Source organism: Mus caroli, unplaced genomic scaffold, assembly GCF_978045245.1.
Source record: "Mus caroli unplaced genomic scaffold, Mus_caroli_1 scaffold_19, whole genome shotgun sequence".
In the NCBI taxonomy this organism is placed as follows: domain Eukaryota; kingdom Metazoa; phylum Chordata; class Mammalia; order Rodentia; family Muridae; genus Mus; species Mus caroli.
The window spans coordinates 54,626,021-54,648,293 of record NW_028227274.1 but is presented as its reverse complement, the minus strand read 5'-3'; the positions used below and the strand labels follow the sequence as shown (position 1 = coordinate 54,648,293).

The window sequence follows — 22,273 nt, the reverse complement described above, 5'->3', positions numbered from 1 at the left end:
TGCTACATCTTGCGAGTGCTATAATTTTTTTGTTTGCTTGTTTGTTTTTAAAGAGGACCAACCCCTTCTTCTTCTTCCTCTTCTCCTTCTTCCTATTCCTCCTCTTTTTTTTTCTTTTGTTTTGTTTTTTTTTTCAAGACAGGGTTTCTCTTTATAGCTCTGGCTGTCCTGGAGCTCACTTTGTAGACCAGGCTGGCCTCGAACTCAGAAATCCGCCTGCCTCTGCCTCCCGAGTGCTGGGATTAAAGGCGTGAGCCACCACGCCCGGCTCCTATTCCTCCTCTTATTCCTCTTCTTCATCTTCTTCCTCTTCCTTTTCTTCCTCCTCCTCCTCCTCCCCTTCTTCTTCTTCTTCTTCTTCTTCTTCTTCTTCTTCTTCTTCTTCTTCTTCTTCTTCTTCTTCTTCTTCTTCTTCTTCTTCTTCTTCTTCTTCTTCTTCTTCCTCTTTTCCGAGACAGGGTTTCTCTGTATCGCCTTGGCTGTCCTAAAACTCACTCTGTAGACCAGGCTGACCTCGAACTCAGAAATTCGCCTGCCTCTGCCTCCTGAGTACTGGGATTAAAGGTATGTGTCACCTCACCCGGCCCTCTTCCTCTTCTTCTTCCTCTTCCTTCTCTTTCTCTTCCTCTTCTTTCTCTTCCTCTTCTTCTTCATCTTCTTCCTCTTTTTCCTCTTCTTCCTCTTCCTCTTCAGATTTATTTATTCATTTCATGTATGTGGTTATACTGTTGCTGTCTGGTGTCAGACGCACCAGAAGACTGCATCGGATCCCATTACAGATGGTTGTGAGCCACCATGTGGTTGCTGGGAATTCAACTCAGGACCTCTGGAAGAGCAGCCAATGCTCTTAACAGATGAGCCATCTCTCCAGCCAGAGATTGCTATAATTTTAATTCCTGTTTGCATGTACTTATTCATTCACTTTCTTGTTTGGAAGGACCCATGATATCCACCCCTCCCCCCTTCCATATTCACATGCCTACAGTGCTGGACTTGTATAGACCTTGCTTAGGCAGCCATACTGTTGAGGTGTCTTGCATAAAGCTTTCTTGTCATTTCTTTCTTTAAAAAAAATAAACAAACAAAAAACCAAAAAAAAAAAAAAACCCTATTTTTATTTTATGTGCACTGTGTTTTGCTTGATTGTATGTATGTCTTTGTGAGGGTGTCAGATCCCCTGGAACTGGAGTCACAGGCAGTTATGAGCTGCCATGTGGGAACTGGGAATTGAACCCAGGTTCTCTGGAAGACTAGACAGTGCTCTTAGCCACTGAGCCATCCCTCTAGATCCCTTTTTGTCAATTCTTTTTTGTTTTTGTTTTTCGAGACAGAGTTTCTCTGTGTAACCCTGGCTATCCTGGAACTCACCTTGTAGACCAGGCTGGCCTTGAACTCAGAAATCTGCGTGCCTCTGCCTCCCAAGTGCTGGGATTAAAGGCATGTGCCACCACACCTGGCTCCATTGATGCTTTAAAGTGTAGGTTTAAAGTTTCATCTAAGTATATTAAAACCTTTTAATTAATTTCTTTAAAGATGTATTTATTTATTTTATGTATATGAGTACACCATTGCTCTCTTCAGACACACCAGAAGAGGGCATCAGATCCTATTACAGATTGTTGTGAGCTACCATGTGGTTGCTGGGAATTGAACTCAGGACCTCTGGAAGAGCATTCGGTGCTCTTAACCTTTGAACCATCTCTCCACCACCACCCCCTTTTAAAAAAGATTTATGAGCCGGGCGTGGTGGCGCACGCCTTTAATCCCAGCACTCGGGAGGCAGAGGCAGGCGGATTTCTGAGTTCGAGGCCAGCCTGGTCTACAAAGTGAGTGCCAGGACAGCCAGGGCTACACAGAGAAACCCTGTCTCGAAAAACCAAAATAAATAAATAAATAAATAAATAAATAAATAAATAAATAAATAAGATTTATAATTAAATCTTTAATTAATTTTTTTGAGACAAGGTCTCATGTAGGCCAGGCAGGCTTTAAATTGTCTATGTAGCCAAGGTTGGTCTTGAACTTTTGGCCCTCCTGCCTCCATCTCCCAGTTCCTGGAATTACAGATAGATTTGTTTGTTTGTTTTGTTTTGTTTTTTGAGTCAGGGTTTCTCTGTATAGCCCTGGCTGTCCTGGAACTCACTTTGTAGACTAGGCTGGCCTCGAACTCAGAAATCTGCCTGTCTCTGCCTCCCGAGTGCTGGGATTAAAGGTATGTGCCACCACCGCCCGGCTAGATTTTTTTTTTTTAATAATAATCTCTCTCTCTTAATACAAAATAAGTCATTTTAAAGAAATTTCAAGAGCAAAGGAAGATTCAGGAGACCCGGGACCTGCACCCTGTACCGCTCTGACCTCTTCTAAGCATCACCCCAAACGTGGGATTCTATGGCTCTTGGGAAGGTGACTCCTTCTTTCTGACTCCAGCATTTCATATTTCTCCCTGTCAGAAGGTTCTGCTTAGTGCCGGGCGTGGTGGCGCACGCCCTTGGGAGGCAGAGGCAGGCAGGCGAATTTCTGAGTTTGAGGCCAGCCTGGTCTACAAAGTGAGTTCCAGGACAGCCAGAGAAACCCTGTCTTGAAAAACCAAAAAAAAAAAAAAAAAAAAAAAAAAAGAAAAGAAAGAAAGAAAAAGAATACTATTTTGTTACATAGGCATGCTATGTTAGTAAGGGTTCTCTAAAAAAAATTCAGAATGACTAGAATGAATATATCATATTCATCATATATATGAATGATTTATTAGAGTGGTTTACAGGCTGTCTGAGTAGTGCAACAATGGTTGTCTCATGACAGAAAAGCCTAAAATCATGTAGTTGTTGAGGGGACTGGATGTCCTACCAGTCCCCTGGTGCTGGAGTCCCTGAGGATTCCTAGAGACCTGGTCCTCTACAGTCTATGTTGAAGTTCTGAAGAAGTCGGTTCTAATACCAGAGAAAGAATGCCTTAGCTACAGCATAGATAAGTTTGCTAGACAGAACAGGGCCAAGCAGGCAACAAGCAAGTGCTTTCTTCTTCCCTATGAGCCACCACCAGACTCTGTTACCTAGATTTATGGCGGGTCTTCCCAACTCAAATATCCAATCCAAAAACCCTTCACAGGTGCGCCCAGACGCTTGGGTTATAGTTGATTCTTGACTCAGTCAAGTTGACAGCCAAGATTAGCCATCACATGTGGCCTATATTTTCCCCATGAAAGAAAAATAAACTCTGGGCAGGGTATAGTGGCTCATGTCTGTAATCCTATCACTTGGGAGGCTGACCAGATTTGCTGGGAGTTTAAGGCCAGCCAGCTCGGGCTACCTGCTGGCTTCCAAACAAGTGTGCATCAAATACACACCACACACAAAATCACATACATGCGCTTGCGATGGATGTGCCAACAAGAGAGAGGGCCAGAGTGTGTGTGTGAGGGTGGAGGTTGGGGGAGAGGAGGCATAAAACCTGAGTCACTTTCCCTGAGAGCCCAAAGGGTGTAATTATGAACCCTGGAGCTGTAATGGCTCCATCCTCCACAGAAAAAAACCTAGGAGAAGTGGAGAACTGAAGGCATCTGGGTAGCCCCCCAGGGGGGGGGACGGTCATTAAGTACTGGAGATTCTCCCTAGCTAGCTGTGGGTAGATAGAAGCCTACACGTACGCACAGCAGGAGCCAGAGAGGTGTGCTCCAAACCAGCTGCTAAATCGCCTCAAGCGGGTGTTGGGAGATAGCGCGAAGGCAATGGAGTCAGGCTGCCGGAGGATAAGAGTGAGGAATGTCCGGATCGTGGGGCTCCGAGGCTCTGGGGGTAGAGCTTTTACAGTGTTCAGGAGGAACTGGGGTCAGCCCCCAGTAGGAGGAGTGAAGGGAAAAGACGTGAGTCGGTTTTAGATTCCCGGTAATTACCTAAAGCTAAGCTTTATATCCTGCTGATTTCAGAATATTTCGCAGTGGAACCTACAAGTTTAAGGTTGGGGACCAGATAAATTTAAGTCCGAGCATCTGGGAGAGCCCACAGAGTCAGTATTTGCCCAGTATAAAGTTCTTCAATTCCACCTGTTTGCTGGAATACCAAATCAAGGCAGTGTAGGGCAGGGGCCTTGACTGGGTTCATTTTCTCACCAGTTAAAGAATTAAAAGGAGTCCGGCAGTGGTGGCCCACGCCTTTAATCCCAGCACTCGGGAGGCAGAGGCAGGCGGATTTCTGAGTTCGAGGCCAGCCTGGTCTACAAAGTGAGTTCCAGAACAGCCAGGGCTATACAGAGAAACCCTGTCTTGAAACAAACAAAAAAGAATTAAAAGGAAGGAAAAATCTCTGGCTCAACAGGTAGCAGCTTGAAACACAGCAGACAGAATTAGCATGTTTGTGGTTTTTGGTTTGTTTATTTATTTATTTATTTAAATTGGGGTTGAGGAAACATACCCACAGAGCAGACACTGAGCAAGCCAAAACCACAGTCACTTCTTGAAGGCTGAGTTTTTTTTTTTAAACTTGCTGAAGGATCCTCCCACCCTAATTTATACAGTTGGTCAGTTTGAAGACAGGCCCAACGAGTACTGATCCGACTGGAACTTGTCCAGCCAGTCCACCAGCCGGGGCATTTCCGGGTAGAAGAAAAAAAAGCCCACTAGACCTTTGTTTTATGCTGCCTGGCTTTTGGCTCAGATCAGGAGGGGAGAGTCAGCCATTTTGGAAGTTTGTAATCTTTATTGCTTAGCCACCGCCCCTCTGTCTGTCTGCCTATCAGGGCATCTAAGGCATAGTCCTCCTGTGTGATAAATCCACGGGCACCTGGAATCACAGTACTTAGGCCTAGGGGAGAGGATTCCAGGTCTCACTGCCTGGTGAGACTCTGTCTCAGAAAAACAGAAAGCCGCCTGTGGAGACCTGAAATCCTGATTCTTTGGATCAGGCAAGAGGCAGGAGAATTGGGAGTTGAGGCCCGGCGGTGGTGGTGCACGCCTTTAATCCCAGCACTCCCAGCACTCGGGAGGCAGAGGCAGGCGGATTTCTGAGTTCGAGGCCAGCCTGGTCTACAAAGTGAGTTCCAGGACAGCCAGGGCTATACAGAGAAACCCTGTCTCGAAAAACAAAACAAAACAAAAAAAGAATCGGGAGTTGAAAGCCACCCTCAGCCTCTAAGCTAATTAAAGGCCAAGCTAGGAGTGGGTGAAGAAATGAATTTAACTAGGGATAAATAATATAGTATTTGTATTCTTTTAAAAAATATTTCTAGGCCGGGCGTGGTAGCGCTCGCCTTTAATCCCAGCACTTGGGTGGCAGACGCAGGCAGATTTCTGAGTTTGAGATCAGCCTGGTCTACAAAGTGAGTTCCAGGACAGCCGGGGCTACACAGAGAAACCCTGTCTCGAAACCCGCCCCCCCCCCAAAAAAGAGGGGTGTGTGTGGGGTGTTTTATAAAAAAGCCAGGATATGTATTGTAGGGCACAGTATGGTAAGGTGGGAGGGGTGCCTCGGAGGGCCCATGCTGAGGCATCCCTTCCCCATGAGGTACCAGCCATACAGCGGGTATAGCATAGAATAGAGTTTATTTGTGGGCATGGGAAAGGAAGTTGAGAAAGGAGTAGAGACAGAGAAAGAGAGGAGGACAGAGAAGGACGGGGAGAGAAAGAGGAAAGAGAGAGAGGAGAGGCCGGCTAGGAACACGTGGAGAAGGGGTGGGGGTGGGGACAAAGGGTCCGGGAGAGCAAAGGAAGTCAGAGAGAGAAAAGGAGCATAGAGATCGAGGAGGGGCCAAACAGCCCCTTGTATAGCAAGCCAGGCCTACCTATGGCCAGGTAACTGCTGGGCGGAGCCTAAGAAGGAATGCCTACATGGGGTACCTGGAGGGCTCATGCCAAGGGACCCCTGAGAAATCTCACCATGCAACAAATTTGGTATAAAGAGATTTAATTGCGGGGAAGGCTGGGGAGTGAGAGCCTGGAGAAGGGGTAGAAGCAGACAGATAGGAGCAGAGAGATGAGGGCGGTGAACCGGGAGGGAGGGGCAGAGAAGGCAGAAAAAGGGAGAGAAAGACCAGCCAGAAACACGTGGGAACAGAGAGCGCCAACTGAAGTGCTGGGCGATTGCTTTTATATGCTCGCACCTGGTGGCCAGCAATGGCGGCAGGTGATGATGATGATGATGTAACCATTGCTAGGATCCTGGGAGGAACCTAGTGGAATCGCCTGCAAGCTAAGATGTATGAATGAATAAAAGCCATGTGTGTGGGTGCTCGTGGGAGTCAAAAGAGAGCTGTTATAGGAATTAGAGGAGTTTGTGACCTGTCTGATGTGGGTCCTGGGAATTGAGTTCAGGCTGTGAGACGAAATCCGTAAAAGCATACCTTGAAAGTTAAGAGTTCTGTTTGCAGTTAAGACAGTTAAAAAAGAACTTCCTGTTTGTCCTACGTTAAGTCTTAGGACGTTAAGCTTTCTAATTATAATTAAGTTCCTGTGTGTCCTGGGCTAAATCCTACTTAAAGAATACATTTTTGTTTGTTCTGTGTTAAGTTCTTGCAGAGTAAGGCTTTGTTAATCCCACCAGGCAGGAATAAGACCACGACCTCAATTCTGAGCCAAATTTGAAGCAAGCTGTAATTACATACTGGCTAGGATGATGAACTCTGGCCAGGTCCACTCCTTGGGTTCCCAGAAAATGGCGACGGGCCACATTTTTGCAGAAGCTTAAAAAAGACAACCCCATAAGGCCACTGTATTTCCTGTCAGGTCCAATCAGGGACAAGCATACATCCTGACGTGTTTCCTGCTCATGTGCCCGCCCCTGCCCCCACCCCCACCCCTGCCACCTACATGTGACCAAGCACGTCCTGTGCAATTGAGTCAAACCAACTTGTGTGTGTGGGGGGAAGTGAAAATGGATGGCTTGTTATTTCCCATAAACTCCAGCATTTCAGGGAATATCTGTCCTTGGGGAAGGGGCTTACAGGTGAGGGGCATTCTTGTTTCACGGATCTCTTAGCACAGTAATTGAAATTAAAACAGAACTTCAGTTCTCACTGTTTTTATTTGTAATTACACGAAGCTCCTGTTGGCTCCATGTTAAGTCCTCACTAAGGGACAAATCGCTGTTAAGTCCTTGCAAAATAATGTTTCTATATGTAATTAACAGTAAATTCCTGTTTCTTGGGTGTGATGTAAACTGCTTGTAACTCCATTTACATGCTGTATATTCCTGCCTCAGTGCCTTCTCTTTTCACCGTCTCTTTGTAACCTTGTATAACTTTAACCCCTCTCGGTCCCGTGAACACCTCTTCTCTCCTATAAGAGGGACTTCAAGAGGCCTGACTTGAGGTGTGGCAGTTGGGGGGCCAGACATGGGTGTACCCCAGAATACAGCTTGCCTTAACTGGACAATTGTGGACTTGGTCTTTTTTACTTGAGAATCTCGTGTTTTACAAGATGCCCAATAATTTTGTTTGCATAAGAAATTTATTTTAGAGCTGGAGAAATGGCTCAGCAGTTAAGAGCACTGACTGCTCTTGCAAAGGTCCTGAGTTCAATTCCCAGCAACCACATGGTAGCTCACAAACATCTGTAATGGGATCTAATGCCCTCTTCTGGTGTATCTGAAGATGGTGATGGTGTACTCATATATAAAATAAATAAATAAATGAAATTTATTGTATTTGACATGGGGGCAGGGTAGGTAGAGGGCAAAGACAGCTTTCAGGAATCAATTCTTTCTTCTACAGTGGGATCCAGATATCAGACTCAGGACATCAGGCATGCATAATGTCTTAACACAATTTTATGCTTTTATATGATTAGCCATTAATACTTTAAAAAATTTTTTTAAAAGATCACCGTGGTGGTTTGAATGAAAATGCGCCCCCACCCCCAACCAGGCTCATAGGGAGTGGCACTTTAAGAGGTGTGGCCTCGTTAGAGTGGGTGTGGCCTTGGAGATACTGTGTTTCTGGGGGTGGGCTTTGAGGTCTTAGAAACTCAAGCTAGCTAAGTGGCTTACTCTCCCTTCCTTCTGCCTGCTGATCCAGGTGTAGGACTCTTAGCTCCCCCAGCACCACATCTGCCTATGCACCAACATGCTTCCTGCCATGACAAGAATGAACTAAACCTCTGAACTGTAAGCCAGCCTCAACTAAACATTTTTCTCTATAAGTAGCCGTGGTCATGGTGTCTCTTCACAGCAATAAAACCCTAAGACATGATCTTATAATGTAATATTCTTAAATATTTAAAAATGTGCGCATTCCTCTTTTGTGAAGGCATCCCTAGCTCTGCAAAACCCTCTGTAGGAAGACTTGTCCTTTTCGTTTCTCAGTTTACATTGCTGGTGGGAGTGCCTGCTACACCATTCCAAAGGTACTCAATTCATCTGGCAGATGTAAAGAGAGAAGTAAGGTGAGGGAAAGAACGGAGAAGTCGGATGAACCAACCGTGGTCTCTGGGCTTGCCAAAACCTCCCGGGTGTGTCTCACTTCTGGTTGTTTTAACACTTCACGCTGGCAAATTGGAACTTGTAACATTTCCATAACAAACAATTATGACTGATTGTTTCTCAACCACATAAAGGGTATTGAAATGATCTCCCACAGCCGGATTCCTCTCTCTCTCTCTCTCTCTCTCTCTCCTATGTCAGTGTGCTTATACTGGGATGGCATCCACAGAAAAATCTCTCAAATAGACCCATTTGTATTATCTGCTTATATAATCATCCTGGTCCAGGCTAGCTTTGAACTCCTGGCCTCAAAGGATCCTCCTGGCCCAATTCAGCTACACTCAACTTTTTATGAAGAGGTAGGACCCGTTCCGTAAGCATCAAGGGCCTACCGCGTGGACCATTGCAGCTAGGATGCTTGTACTGGATGTATGTTTCACACATCTAAATGTTTCTTCTAGTTATTTGATCAAATCACACTATTAGATCCCTGTGATATCTAAAAGTTTGGGAGGCAACAGGATGGCTCACCAGGTAACAGTGCTTACCATATAAATGTGATGGCCTGAGTTCAATTTCTGGAACCCACCATGGAAGAAAAGAATGGACTCCTGAAAGTTGTTCTCTTATCTCTACATGGGCACCACAACAGCATGCACACACAGACACACAGACTCACATAATACTAATACTAATAATAGTATTAGTAATAAATGAGGTCAAAGGTTTTAACCCAAAGATACAGAAAGACAAAAATAAAAACAAGCTATTTAGCAGAAATATCATTTTTTTTAAAGATTTTATTTATTTATTATATGTAAGTACACTGTAGCTGTCTTCAGACACTCCAGAAGAGGGCGCCAGATCTCGTTGCGGATGGTTGTGAGCCACCATGTGGTTGCTGGGATTTGAACTCTGGACCTTCGGAAGAGCAGTCGGGTGCTCTTACCCACTGAGCCATCTCACCAGCCCCGAAATATCATTTTTTAAAAAGATTTATTTGGGGCTGGAGAGATGTAGCCTCCCCCAGCCTTGAGTGCTGGCTTTGACCTTGCTGCCACTGAGAATGAGATCACTTGGGGTGGAGCCTTCCAACCTAGTAGGCTCTATTGTTCTATCACCTGCTGCTGCTCTTCTCCAAGACACTGCTACCTGCTGAGAGGCCCTGGAGATATTCTGGAGACAGCATCAGGCAGATCACCTACAGGCTGGCAACAGGCATCAAGAATGGATTGGCAGGGGATAGGCTCCCCCCTTTATAAGCACAGACTCTTAGTAAACTTGGGGCCTTGAACAGAAACATGTCTTGGCCTCCATTATTTCTCTCGCCATTTCCTTCCATACAGCTCCGGCCTCCCACTCAGGAACCCAGTTGGTGTGGTCGCAGGCGGCTTACAGAGAGATGGCTCAGCGGTTAAGAGCACTGACTGCTCTTTCAGCGGTCCTGAGTTCAAATTCCAGTAACCACATGGTGGCTCACAACCATCCGTAATGAGATCTGATGCCCTCTTCTGGGGTGTCTGAAGACAGCTACAGTGTACTTACATAAAATTAATTAATTAAAAAAATATTTATTTTATTTATATGAGTACACTGTAGCTGTCTTCAGACACCCCAGAAGAGGGCATCAGATCCCATTACGGATGGTTGTGAGCCACCATATAGCTGCTGGGAATTGAACTCAGGACCCTTGGAACAGCAAGTCAGTGCTCTTAACCACTGAGCCATCTCTCCAGCCCCAGAAATATCACTTATTAAAATATCTTATAAATAGATGACTGGGAAAATCATAAAGAACTGAGACTCAGCTAAAGTAGAGCTTGCCAACTACTCGTTTGTTGTTGTTGTTTGCCTGTTTGATTTTGCCAATTTGACACATGCTGGGGTCATCTGGGAGGAAGGAACCTCAGCTGAGAAAATGCGGCAATAGACTGGTTTGTATGGAAGTGTGTGGGACATTTTTCTTTTTTTTTTTAATATTTATTTATTTATTATATGTAAGTACACTGTAGCTGTCTTCAGACACTCTAGAAGAGGGAGTCAGATCTCGTTACGGATGGTTGTGAGCCACCATGTGGTTGCTGGGATTTGAACTCTAGACCTTCAGAAGAGCAGTCGGGTGCTCTTACCCACTGAGCCATCTCACCAGCCCGGGGACATTTTTCTGATTAATGATGGATGTGGGAGTGCAAAGTCCACTGTGAGCAGGGCCACGCTAGGCAGATGTGCCTGGGTTGTATAAGAAAGCAGACTGAGCCGGGCAGTGGTGGCGCATGCCTTTGATCCCAGTGTTTGGGAGGCAGAGGCAGGTGGATTTCTGAGTTCAAGGCCAGCCTGGTCTACAGAGTGAGTTCCAGGACAGCCAGGGCTACACAGAGAAACCCTGTCTCGAAAAACCAAAAAAAAAAAAAAAAAAAAAAAAAAAAAAAAAAGCAGACTGAGTAAGCCTTGAGGAGCAGTGGTCTCCTATGGCCTCTGCTTCAGTTCTTGCCTCCTGCCTCTAGGCTTCTGCCTTGGGTTCTTGCTCCAATTTTGCTTCGTGATGAACTATAAACAGTAAGCTAAAAGAAACCCTCTCCTCCCCAAGTTGCTGAAGGTCATGGTGTTTGTCAGAGGAACAGAAATGTAACTAAGACCTTGGTACACAAAGAGTAAAAATTGTAGGAAGTCTTCTATTCTGTTGTAGGAATGTCCAGAAAGGCTGAGCTGGACTTCATGCAAGTAGCAGTTTCACATCTTCTGGGACGATCGTAGTAAAGTTTATCATTTGTTTCTCTGTATAGTCCTGGCTGTCCTGGGACTCACTAGGTAGACCAGGCTGACCTCGAACTCAGAAATCCCCCTGCCTCCCAAGTGCTGGAATTAAAGGCATGCACAACCACTGCCCGGACATTTTATTTTATTTTATTTTTGAGACAGGGTTTCTCTGTGTAGCTCTGGGCTGTCCTGGAACTCACTCTATAATCCAATCCTACCTATGCTGATGCTGAGATTAAAGGCAAGCCCTGTGCCCTTCTCCCAGCCGTGAGCAGCCTAAACAGACCTTAATTGTTTGCCACAGTTGGTCTTCAGCTGACCTCGCCCACCTAGGGTGGAGTCTCCCCACCAAGGTGGAAGTCTTTAGTCTTGCAGTCTCCTGCTGGAGCTGACTGTCTGTTTAGCTTGTTTTGTATCATTGTCCAGCTAAAACAAAACAACCTAATCTAGCAGAAACAAAAGGATGGGTCTTTGGGTTTTCCCTATATAAACGTGGAGCTGACAATTAAACTTTGAGCCTTGATCAGAAACCTTTGAATTGTCTTCATCCTTCTCTCTCAGGCCAGTCCTTTTTCATTTCCAGCCACCCTTTCAGGCCCAGTTCTCTGTGGCTGCTAGACCGCTACAACGTACCACTACCATCTGGCAAATTTATACTTCTTAGCCTTAACTGAAAATACTTAAATTTGCATGATATGTGAATTGGCTATAGGGGACAAAAGTGAAGACTCCGAGAAAACCTACTTGCTTTCTTCTTCAGCAAAGTCAGTCTTCAAAAATGTTAGCAACACAGAAAACCACAACAATTCCAGGGAATCTGCTACTCCACCAGTCGGATATAGGAGGCCAGGAAACTCACTTCACACTGGGATTTATATCCCACTGGAAACCACACCACAAACCGCTGTGCTTAGTGCAGGCAGGCAGGATTCTCTCCCAGCACAAACATCTCAGAAACACACACCTAAGCCAGCCTCGGCCAGGAGCCAAAATAATACAATAATCTACTGGGACAGCTGAGAAGGTAAAGTTCGGTCAGAGATAAGCAGCGCCCTGCATGTTCCAAGTACATCTACCACCTGACAAGCCCAGGCACCACTGGCTGTAAGGCACAGCAGGTGTGCCCACGTTCATGACCCAGGCTTAAAGATGCCATGATCCAGCCTCTGATACTGTAGCTACATGCTCCCCTGGCAGGGAACATGTGCCGAAGAGAATAAATTTCCTAAATTCATGAATCGATGCTGAAATAAAGTCCTCAGGTTTGTTTTTGTTTTCAATACTGTAATTTTACATCTCTCCTGGGTTTTCATTTCATCCGTTCAATAAATATTTATTGAGTGCCTCCTGTGGCAGGATTTTCCCTATGATTGAGTCAAACAGAAGACAGATACATACACTGGCCTTGGTCAGTTTCCCCTAAGTCAACAAATTCCCCAAGGAGTCAGGGTTTGGCTTGGATACTGTGGCAGCTCCCAGCTTCAGGGGAGCAAAAGCATCATGGCTTACTAACGACAGATGGGAGTAACAGCTTGGGTTGGAAACCCAAAGAAAGCCAAGTGTCTGGACCAACAGGATAAGAAAGTCAAATTTCTTTAATTATACACATCTAAGTTCAGCAGCAGTAGAACAATCTAATTGAGACGAAGCGTCTCTATGTTGTCATAACACTAATAGATTTGAGAATTAAAATATCATGCTTATGAAGTAGATTAATACCCTCTGTATACTCCCAGTTTCTCCTACAGTAGCCAGCACATGTTCCTTTGCAAGTGAGAGAAACCCAACTCGAAACAGCCTGGGTGTGAGGCGGTTTATTGGTTTGTGTCATTGCTGTGTGCAAAGAGGGGCTGGTTTCAAGATGACAGACAGGGTTAACGTCTCAGATGAGTTTTTTTTTTTTTTTTTTTTTTGGTTTTTCAAGACAGGGTTTCTCTGTGTAGCCCTGGCTGTCCTGGCACTCACTTTGTAGACCAGGCTGGCCTCGAACTCAGAAATCCGCCTGCCTCTGCCTCCCGAGTGCTGGGATTAAAGGCGTGCGCCACCACGCCCGGCTTCAGATGAGTTTTGTAAGAGTTTTCTCTCTGTTTAGGTTTGGGGTGCTTGTTTGTGTGCCTCTGTGTTTTGTTAGCCCTAAGACATGGCTTCACTTTGTAGCGGACGTGGGCTTTCAACCTTGTAATCCTACTGCCTCAGCCTTGGGGGGCAGGGGTACTGGGTTGTAGAGTATGCAGCACACAGCGGATAATTGAAGATGTGGTTGCTGTTGGTGCCAGGTTTCCATTGTTCTACAGAGAGTCTCTCACAGGTGGGCTTTCCCCAACATCACTAAGGAGCACCCTCAGAAGCTGTGCCCTAGGTCATATCTGCTCTACCTCCAAAGTACAAAAGAGAAGGCACTTTCTCCCCAGCTTTGGTTACATACCCTGGCCTGGCCTGGAACAATTGGGAAGGCAGTTAGGATGTCAGCAATGTCTGGAACATCAGGAGCCCACTGGTAAGCAGGATCCCCGTTTACTTGTCCCACTCTAAAACCACAGCATTGCTGTGGAGGATAGATTCCCCAAAGGACGAAGAGATTTGCACAGCAAACGAAACCAAAGACACTTCAGAGGATTCCATTCCAAAACTTAAACCCATTCGTTCTTCCCTTCCGTTTCAGCCGTATTCCACTGAGTTACTGAGTAGCGTGGCGATGCTTCTATCTCCACGGGTCTTAAACTTTAACACAGAACAGAATTGTGTCCGTTATCAAAGCACAAACGACTGGGATCAATCCCAGAGTTCTGGAGCTGGGGTCACAGATGCTGCTGGTCTAGCGTCTTTGTGAACTACTGCTTGAGGACCTATGAGTCGCATCCTGGGTGTCTGCAGGCCAACGCGTTTGCATCTTTTGAGAACCTGTGGTGTGGCGCTCTCACACTGATTAACTCCGGCACGCTGGACATTACCCAATCACTGAAGCAGTTCCCTTCTTGTTTAAAACAGTGCTTATTTCAAATGGATCGTGCTCATTTCAAGTGTTCATGGCAGCAATTAAACGAGTTATGTATAATACACCTAGAAAGGTTCCCAGCGTGCAGTCTGCAACAGGATAATGTTTGAAAGTATGGAAGCTGCTGCAGAAATAGTCACGGAACACAATCTTTCACAGTGCTTAGAGTGGAATCAAATTATGTGCTAGAGTCCAAAGATTCTGACCAAGCAATGAAGAATCCCAAATTGTATGCAGCTGAGCATTAAATGCAGCTACCCAACTGTGTTGGTTGCTTTTGTCACTGCTATAGCAAAATACCTGGCAAAAGCAATTAGGAAGGGAAGATTTATTTTGGCCAACACCTTTTTTTTTTTTTTTTAAACAGATCTTGCCTGAGTTTATTGGTAAAAACAGCATAGGACACTGGTCATCTGCAAATAGTGTGTGGGTAGGTGTGTCACAGCCGTCCATCTGTCTTCACACTGGCAGGAGCCTTTTCTATGGGGCCTTCACAGGGGCCTGGGCACCTTTGGAAGCCTGGGATGGAGCTGAAGCCTGGGCCTTAGCTGGAGCTTTGGCTTCTGCCTTGGTTTGAACCTTAAGCTTTGATTGACAGAGTGTCTGAACCATGTAGCTTTGAATCTCCTTCCTAAGCTTGGGGTGAGCGATGAAAGCCAGACGGCTGAGTTTGGAACAGGGACCCTTTGGCATCTTGGGCTTGATGGCCTGAGGCTTCACCGGGGCCTTGATGGCCTCTGCGCGTGCACTCACTGCCTTTGCATTGTTGACCTGCATCTTCTTCAGGCCTTTCTTGTTGTGCTTCTTGGCAAAGCGCATGTTCCTCAGGAACTTGGGGGTCAACCCCCTTAAGAGATTCGTATCTTTGCGACCGGGGTTTCTTGATGCCATTTCTGTGCCATTTGCGAGACTGGTTGTGTGTGATGTGGTTCTTGGATTTAGCCACTTCTGCACAGTAACCTGTTGCTCCCACAGCGCCTGGGACTGGAAGAGCTGGCCAACACTTTTAGGGATATTTCATCATGGCAGGAAAGTCCTAGCAGCAAGAGGGTGAGGTGTACCCCAGTCAAGGAACACAGCTCAGCTCCCTTCCTGTGTGAGTGTGTGTGTGTCCACTCAAGCATGCATGTGAAAGACTCCGAGAGGAGCCCCTCGCTCAGGCCTCAGGACAATAGCGGACACCCAAGAACTCACATTAGACCGAGCTTGTTGCAAACCACATGAGGCTTTATTCAGGGGAAAGCCAGAGCTCTGGGGACGACTCATATCCCATGCAGGGGTAGAGGAGTTGACCTTGAGGGGAAAGAAGTCCCAGTTTTTATAGGCCCTCAGGGGGGAAAGGAGAAGGAGGGGGGAGTAGGGGATTTCCAGATCTAAACAATGTCTATTCTCAAGAAATGGGTATGGGAGGGGTATAAGGAAAGAGTCTGGTGCAGGTGTAGCAACTCAGGATTGGCGGGCTGTGGTTGCTGGGGAGATTTTCTGACTCTTTCTCAGCAATCAATATCACAAACACCTGGCAATGGGCTTCATCAGTGGGCACACACATGAGTCAAGGAATGGTCAAAACATTGGCAGACACACAGGTTCAAGGAGTGGCCAGAGCATTGTGCACCTCTATTTTTCTAAATCAGTGAAGTTAGTTCTGCTAACACTGAAGTCTATTTTGCCAATTTCAGGGCTTCTGTGTTCTTTTACATTCTCTCAGGATCTTTCACATGCATTTATGTGTTTGTGTATGAGCATACATGTCACCATAGAAAAAGATGAATGCTGGCACTCAGAATGCTCTTGTATATGTTATATGCATCTGTGTGCTGACATATGTTGGCCTCATCTTGAAGAGGGGTTCTGAGGAAGGGGTGTCTGGGAGCAAAACAAATATATTGAAGTCAAATTATGGATTACAAACTGACGGTCAATGATCAGTTCAAGATAGCTTTCCAAATCGTTCTATGTTCGGCTTGAGGCAGCTTTCTTTCTTTTTTTTCTTTTTTAGTTTTTCAAGACAGGGTTTCTCTATGTAGCCCCGGCTGTCCTGGAACTCACTTTGTAGACCAGGCTGGCCTTGAACTCAGAAATCTGCCTGCCTCTGCTTCCCAAGTGCTGGGATTAAAGGCGTGCACCACCACTGCCGGGTTTGAGACTGCTTTGTCTTGCTATTCTAAAAACTCTCAGGATGGCTAATCTCTTTTATTTACATATCAATTCAGTGATTACCACAGGTTGCCTTCTGATTATCTCATTAATCAGTATCCTAGGACCCTAACCCCTTCATTCTTAGAAAGAGACTGCAAGCACATTTCTTTTTTAACATCGCAAAAGAATTCAGAGATCTGCCTGCCTTTGTTAAATACAGACCATAAGGTAGCTGGGTGAGATCCCACCCTGAAATTACCATTCATACCACACCTGGGTCTGAACCTAAACTCCCTCTGTATCAGGATATCCTTGAACTCAGGAATCTGCCTGCCTTTGTAAGCACAACCAAAGACTTAGCTGCGAGAATCACGTCCTGCGATCTCCACTCCCTAAATCTCTTTATCTCTTCTCTTTGTACTTTTCTGACAAAATAGCTCATGGTGCAGCTGCTGTTATTCTTTTAGATCTATGAAGCTCCTTATACAGTTCATACTGTATCCTTATATTTTGCATGTTAAGAACCTATATATTTTTGAACTCATGTTTTCAGAGTTCTTTCCCAGAGCCCGAGAGGCTGTCCTGAAGGTCTCAGCTTTTACTATTTTGCTGAGACGTTAGGCACACCCTCAAATCCTGGACTCATGCTGTTTCTAATTATCATGGAGTCAATAACCTTGGCAGGGGGAGCATTCTCTGAAGGAGGAACATAAACATATGTACATTATTATACAATGTTCACAGCTACCATCAACACTCAAGGAGGTCCACGTCCTGTTGGCTCGGTTCCAGTGGTGGGAACCATGTTAATTTTGTCCCTTGCACAACCTAGCCAGACTCGGCAATGTGTGGAGGCCAGAGTTCAACTCAAGATATCTTTACCATTATCCCACTTTCCCCTACCCAAGACAAAGTCGTCATACTTATATATCAAGCAATTTGCCCACAATGAAATCATGTACCCCGGCGCCCCCCAGCCCCCTTGGTTTTTGGAGACAGAATTTATCTATATTGTCTATAGACTATATACTTGTACTTTCACTATGTAGACCAGGCTGGCCTTGGACTCAGAGATTTGCCTGCCACCGTCTTCCAAGTGCTGGAATTAAAGGCTTGCACAACTCTGCCTGGTTCAGTTTCTCTTTTCTCATTTGGTCTGGAACTCTAACTCACGGAACGGTGTTGTCTACATTTGGGGCAGTCTGCCACGTTCAAATAAACCTTTCCAGATCACCTGGATACGTGTTTACACAGTGATTCCAAATCCTACCAAGTTGCCAATGACGACTAACCATCAAAAACCAGCTGGGTTAACGTCACACAGTGAGGCTTTTTGGTTCATTTGCATGCTGTGAGCTTTCTGATGAATGCTCTGTTACATGAAGTTCTACATACAACTTCATGCACCTTACACTCCCCTCAGTCCACCCCCCCCCCCTTTTCAGAGATGTGTGTTCCACTGTCACCTTCAGACTCTCTGGAGGATCTGGAACCATGCCAGTGGCTTTAGCCAGCTCTAGTTGGCCTTGGCCTGAGGTTTCCAGCCCCGTTGTCTTTGCTGTTGTTTTAAAAACTAAGTTGTGGCGAATCATATTTTACCATAGAAGACTCAGGAGCCAGATGCTGGGGTGAACACCTGCTAGTTCAGAAAGGCAGAGAAAGCACCCAGCTGACCTTCCTACTCACTGCCATCCCAGAAGAAGAAAGCTCCTTTGCTTCGTGCGATGTCTTAAATACGTTTTCCTCAGCGTCCCTCCTTTCTGTTTACTTATGTTCACTCCCGTCAGCTTGGTACTGGCTCTGCCTCTTGACCTAGGGTTGACTTTATTTAGCTCTTGAATGAAAGGTGTGTGCTAGGGCTGAATCACACCTCAAGTACTTGTTTACAGTATACAGAAGACTCTAGGCTCAAAGGCTGAGGATGCCACCTTAGAAACAGGTTTTTACAGTTCACAACTTCAGCCAGTTCGATTAACGCTGAAAACTGAACTGTCTTCTTGCATCCTAGGTAAGCATGCTACCAACTGAGCTAGTCCCAAGATGAAGAACGTGGCTTTTAAAAGAGTGCATCTCAAATCCAAAGCCAACAGGATGTGTGTGTGTGTGTGTGTGTATGTCCATCTGTCTGTCTGTGTGCATACAAATACAGTGATGTGCATGTGTGGGGTGTGTTTAAGCATACAGGCAGAAAAAGCTATCAGATCCCCTCTTTCTCCACTAATCTCTTGAGGCAGAGATTTTCATGTGTCAGCTAAAATCAAGCAAACCCCAGCAATCCTCTCGTCCCTGCTTGCTCTCTACCCTACTCATCTTCATCCCTGGAGTTACAGATGTGTGTGGTGTGGTCATGGCTACCTTTCACTGTGTAGACCAGGCCAGCCTTGAACTCACAGCCTGCCTCTGCCTCCAGAGTGCTGGGATCAAAGGTGCATAGCACCTGGCTTTTTTGTTTCTTTGTTTGTTTCTTTGGGGTGCTGAGGATCAAACCTCAGGTCCTCATGCTTGCACAGCAGAGCCTTTTCCCACTGAGCCATCTCCCGAGCCCTGGACAGTATATTTACTCGTGAAAACAATGAGTTTTCCATTAGGACCAGCACCAGACACGGATGCTCTCAGTGCTCATCTCTAGGGAGTGTGCCGTCATTTTCGTTTCTAGGGAGGATCTGGAAAGGGACAACTTTTATTCATCCAAGCCTGGTATGGGCGAGGTGAATAAAACACCCAGAAATTCATGGGGGGCTTTCCATAGACCAAGCCAAAGGGGCACCTAACTATACCTAACACTTCATGCTCCTCCCTGGTCGGCCGCTTCTGGGATCCAGCCTAAGAAAACAATCAGGGCTGAGAACAAAGGTGTGTGTGTGTGTGTGTGTGTGTGTGTGTGTGTGTGTGTGTGTGTGAAGCTAAAAAAATCTGCACCTGGCCTCCACCGTTGACAAGCAGCCTCACTGGGGAAGAAGAAATGACTTTCTGTTTCTTTTCCTTTCTCCTCTTTTTCTTTAATTAATCTTTAAATTGCATTATTATTACATTTCTAGTATGTGTGTGTGTGTGTGTGTTTGTGTGTGTGTATGTGACTGTGTGACTATATACATGTGGAGATTAGGGACAACTTTCAGAGTCCCTTCTCTTCTACTTTGTGGGCCCTAGGAATTGGACTCCACTCGTTAGATTTGGTGGCAGGGTCCTTTTCCCAGCTGAGCCCAATCATCAGTCCAGTGCCTTGTGTTTTAAAGAACGAAACCGCTTTCTCTTTCTTCTCCCTCTCCCTGTTCTCATCTTCCTCTTCCATTTTGCTTTTTTTCTCTTTAATTTTATTCATTCCTTACTTTCCATCTCACATAGAGGAGCTGGATGTGTGGCTCAAGGCTTTAAGTTCAGCTTAAACTTAACTTGGGAGGCTGATTCAGGAGAAGTGCCACAAGATTGAGGCTAGCCTAGGCTACATAGTTTCAGGCTAATATGTACAACACTGTAAGCCCTGTTTTGAAAGAAGGGAGGGAGGGAGGGAGGGAGGGAGGGAGGGAGGGAGAGAGGGAGGAAGGGAGGGAGGGATAGATACACATATAGACAGAGAAAGAAACAAGAGAAAGTATCTTTGGGTTGGTCTAAACTGATACACTGGGAGAAAGGATGGGGACTGCTTCTAAGTAATGAGAGTTCTGTGGGCTTTGAAGCCCCAAAGAGTGGGCCTTGAATTAGGGATAAACAGAGTCTGTGCAGGATGTGTGTGTGTGTGTGGGGGGGCAGTGGTAGAGATATGTCTCAGGATGAGGAGTGGTCCCTAGCATCGTAGTAAGAGCTGAGAGCGTATCATTCCCGTAGCAGAGAAGGCTGAACGGACCCGAAGGCCAGAGATGTCTGTGATTTATTTTTTGGCAACTAATTACATTCTAGTATGCTGAGAGTGGTACTGAAGACCCACAGCACAGAAAAAGTGGCTTGTGTTGGTGGAGGGCTGAGGGGGACACACAGCAGCACGGGATGTATCTGTACCTGTATCTGTAGGATGGAGCTGGGGCTGAGGAGAACTCTAATTCCACCACCTTCCAGGAGTTTTGTTCTCACAACTGCTAGGGCAAAACTAGGCTTTGAGAAATAAGGAGTTTCACAGCACTGGAAAAAGTAACAGAGAGGGCAGCGGAACCTAGGGGCGTCCTGATATGTGTGTGTGTGTTTATACACATGTGTGTGGACACATGCCAAAGGACGTGTGTGGAGCTCAGAAGATAATATGCTGGAAGGAATTTGTTATCTTCCTCCATAGGGGTCCGGGGATTAGAATTCAGGTTGTCAGGCTGGGTGACAAAGTCCTTTACCTGATGTCCTGGTTTTTTTTTTTTTTTTTTTTTTTAGATTTATTTATTTATTATTATATGTAAGTACACTGTAGCTGTCTTCAGACACACCAGAAGAGGGCGTCATGTCTCATTACGGATGGTTGTGAGCCACCATGTGGTTGCTGGGATTTGAACTCTGGACCTTCGGAAGAGCAGTCGGGTGCTCTTACCCACTGAGCCATCTCACCAGCCCCCGATGTCCTGGTTTTTGTTGTTGTTTGGTTGGTAGGTCAACTTGAAAGGAGCTGGAGTTAGTTGAGAGGAAGGGACCTCAATTGAGAAAATACCCCCATCAAATTGGCCTGTGGAAGGACCCATTTCACTGTGGCTGGTGGTATTCCTCAGATGTGGTCCTGGGTTCTGTAAGGAAGCAGGTTGAGCAAGCCAGTGAACAGCACCCTTCCATGGCCTCTGCTTTAGTTCCGGCCTCCATGTTTCTGCTCAGCTTGGTTTTAGTGTGTGTGTGTGTGTGTGTGTGCTGTTGGTGGTGGTTGGTTGGTTTTTGGAGATAGGGATTCTCTGTGTAGACCTGCTATCCTGGAACTCATTCTGTAGACCAGGTTGGCCTCAAACTCAGAGATCTGCTTGCTTCTGCCTCCCTAGTTCTGGGACAAAGGGCAAGCGCCACTAGCACCCAGCCCTGCTTGAGTTTCTGTCCTGACTTCTTTAATGGTTGTTGGGCTGTGGGTGTGGGGGAAAACCTGACTCCCACCAGAGTTCCGGTGCTCTGGTCAGGCAGACACGGAAGATTGCAGCACGCTTTCCACACAGCCCCAGGTGGATGTTTGGCTGCGGGAAGCCACTGGACCCCTAGCTCGGTGGGTGGTGGACAAGGGGCAGCTCCAGGTACCAGGTTCCCAGTCTCAGGCATCCCAGATACCGATGGACACTACATTAGAGCTGAGAACAAATGGGGGCCCATGGGGGTGGCTTGGTCAGCCCCAGGCTAAAGGGAGGAGGGGGCAGGGGGAAAAGGGGCACTGGGTGATCCTCATGCAGGCGAGAGTCCTTAGTCGGGTCTGTGGCTGGCGCATAGGAAGGCCTTCTGGCAGGAGGTTAAACTCAGCTCCTTAGGGGAAAACCTATCCCATCGTTCAAGCACAGCGGGCCTTGAAGAGCAGAGACGGTCTAGGGTCTTAGAGCTTTATTGTAGAAAGGCAGGGGGAAAGAGAGAAGGTAGAAAGAGGGAGAGGGACCGGCCATGGCCACATGGAGAGAGGGTGGAAGGGAAACAGAGGAAGGCTAGAGAGGAGAGTAAGAGCGGGGCGGTGGTGGCGGGGCACGCCTTTAATCTCAGCACTGTGAGGGTGGAGTCTAGCAAGAATGCCAGAAGCTTGGAACATTTTCTGTGTGACTTATAGTCACAGAATTATGGAGTTGGGGGCTCTGTGGTTTCAGGCACCTGTCTTTGGGAACGTGGCTCGGTGTTCTGTCCCTTGTAGAGCAAGCCTCATTCGATAAAAATAGGCTGCCTATCATGGCCCCACAAATGGTGAACTGTTATCTATCAGTAGAAGATGAAATAAACACTTACCTTCTCTCATTGCTGTAAGTCATGGTGTTTTATCACAGCAGCAGAAACCCTAAGGCTGAGGCATTTCCCCTGCCTTTTTCCTTCCTTTCTGCCTCCCTCCCTTTCC

At 46.2% G+C, this 22,273-nt stretch overlaps 1 pseudogene; it reads right to left on the bottom strand.

Moving 5' to 3' along the window:
• Positions 1–14,617: 14,617 nt before the first annotated feature.
• Positions 14,618–22,177, bottom strand: LOC110284538 (large ribosomal subunit protein eL29 pseudogene; annotated as a pseudogene).
• Positions 22,178–22,273: the final 96 nt, after the last annotated feature.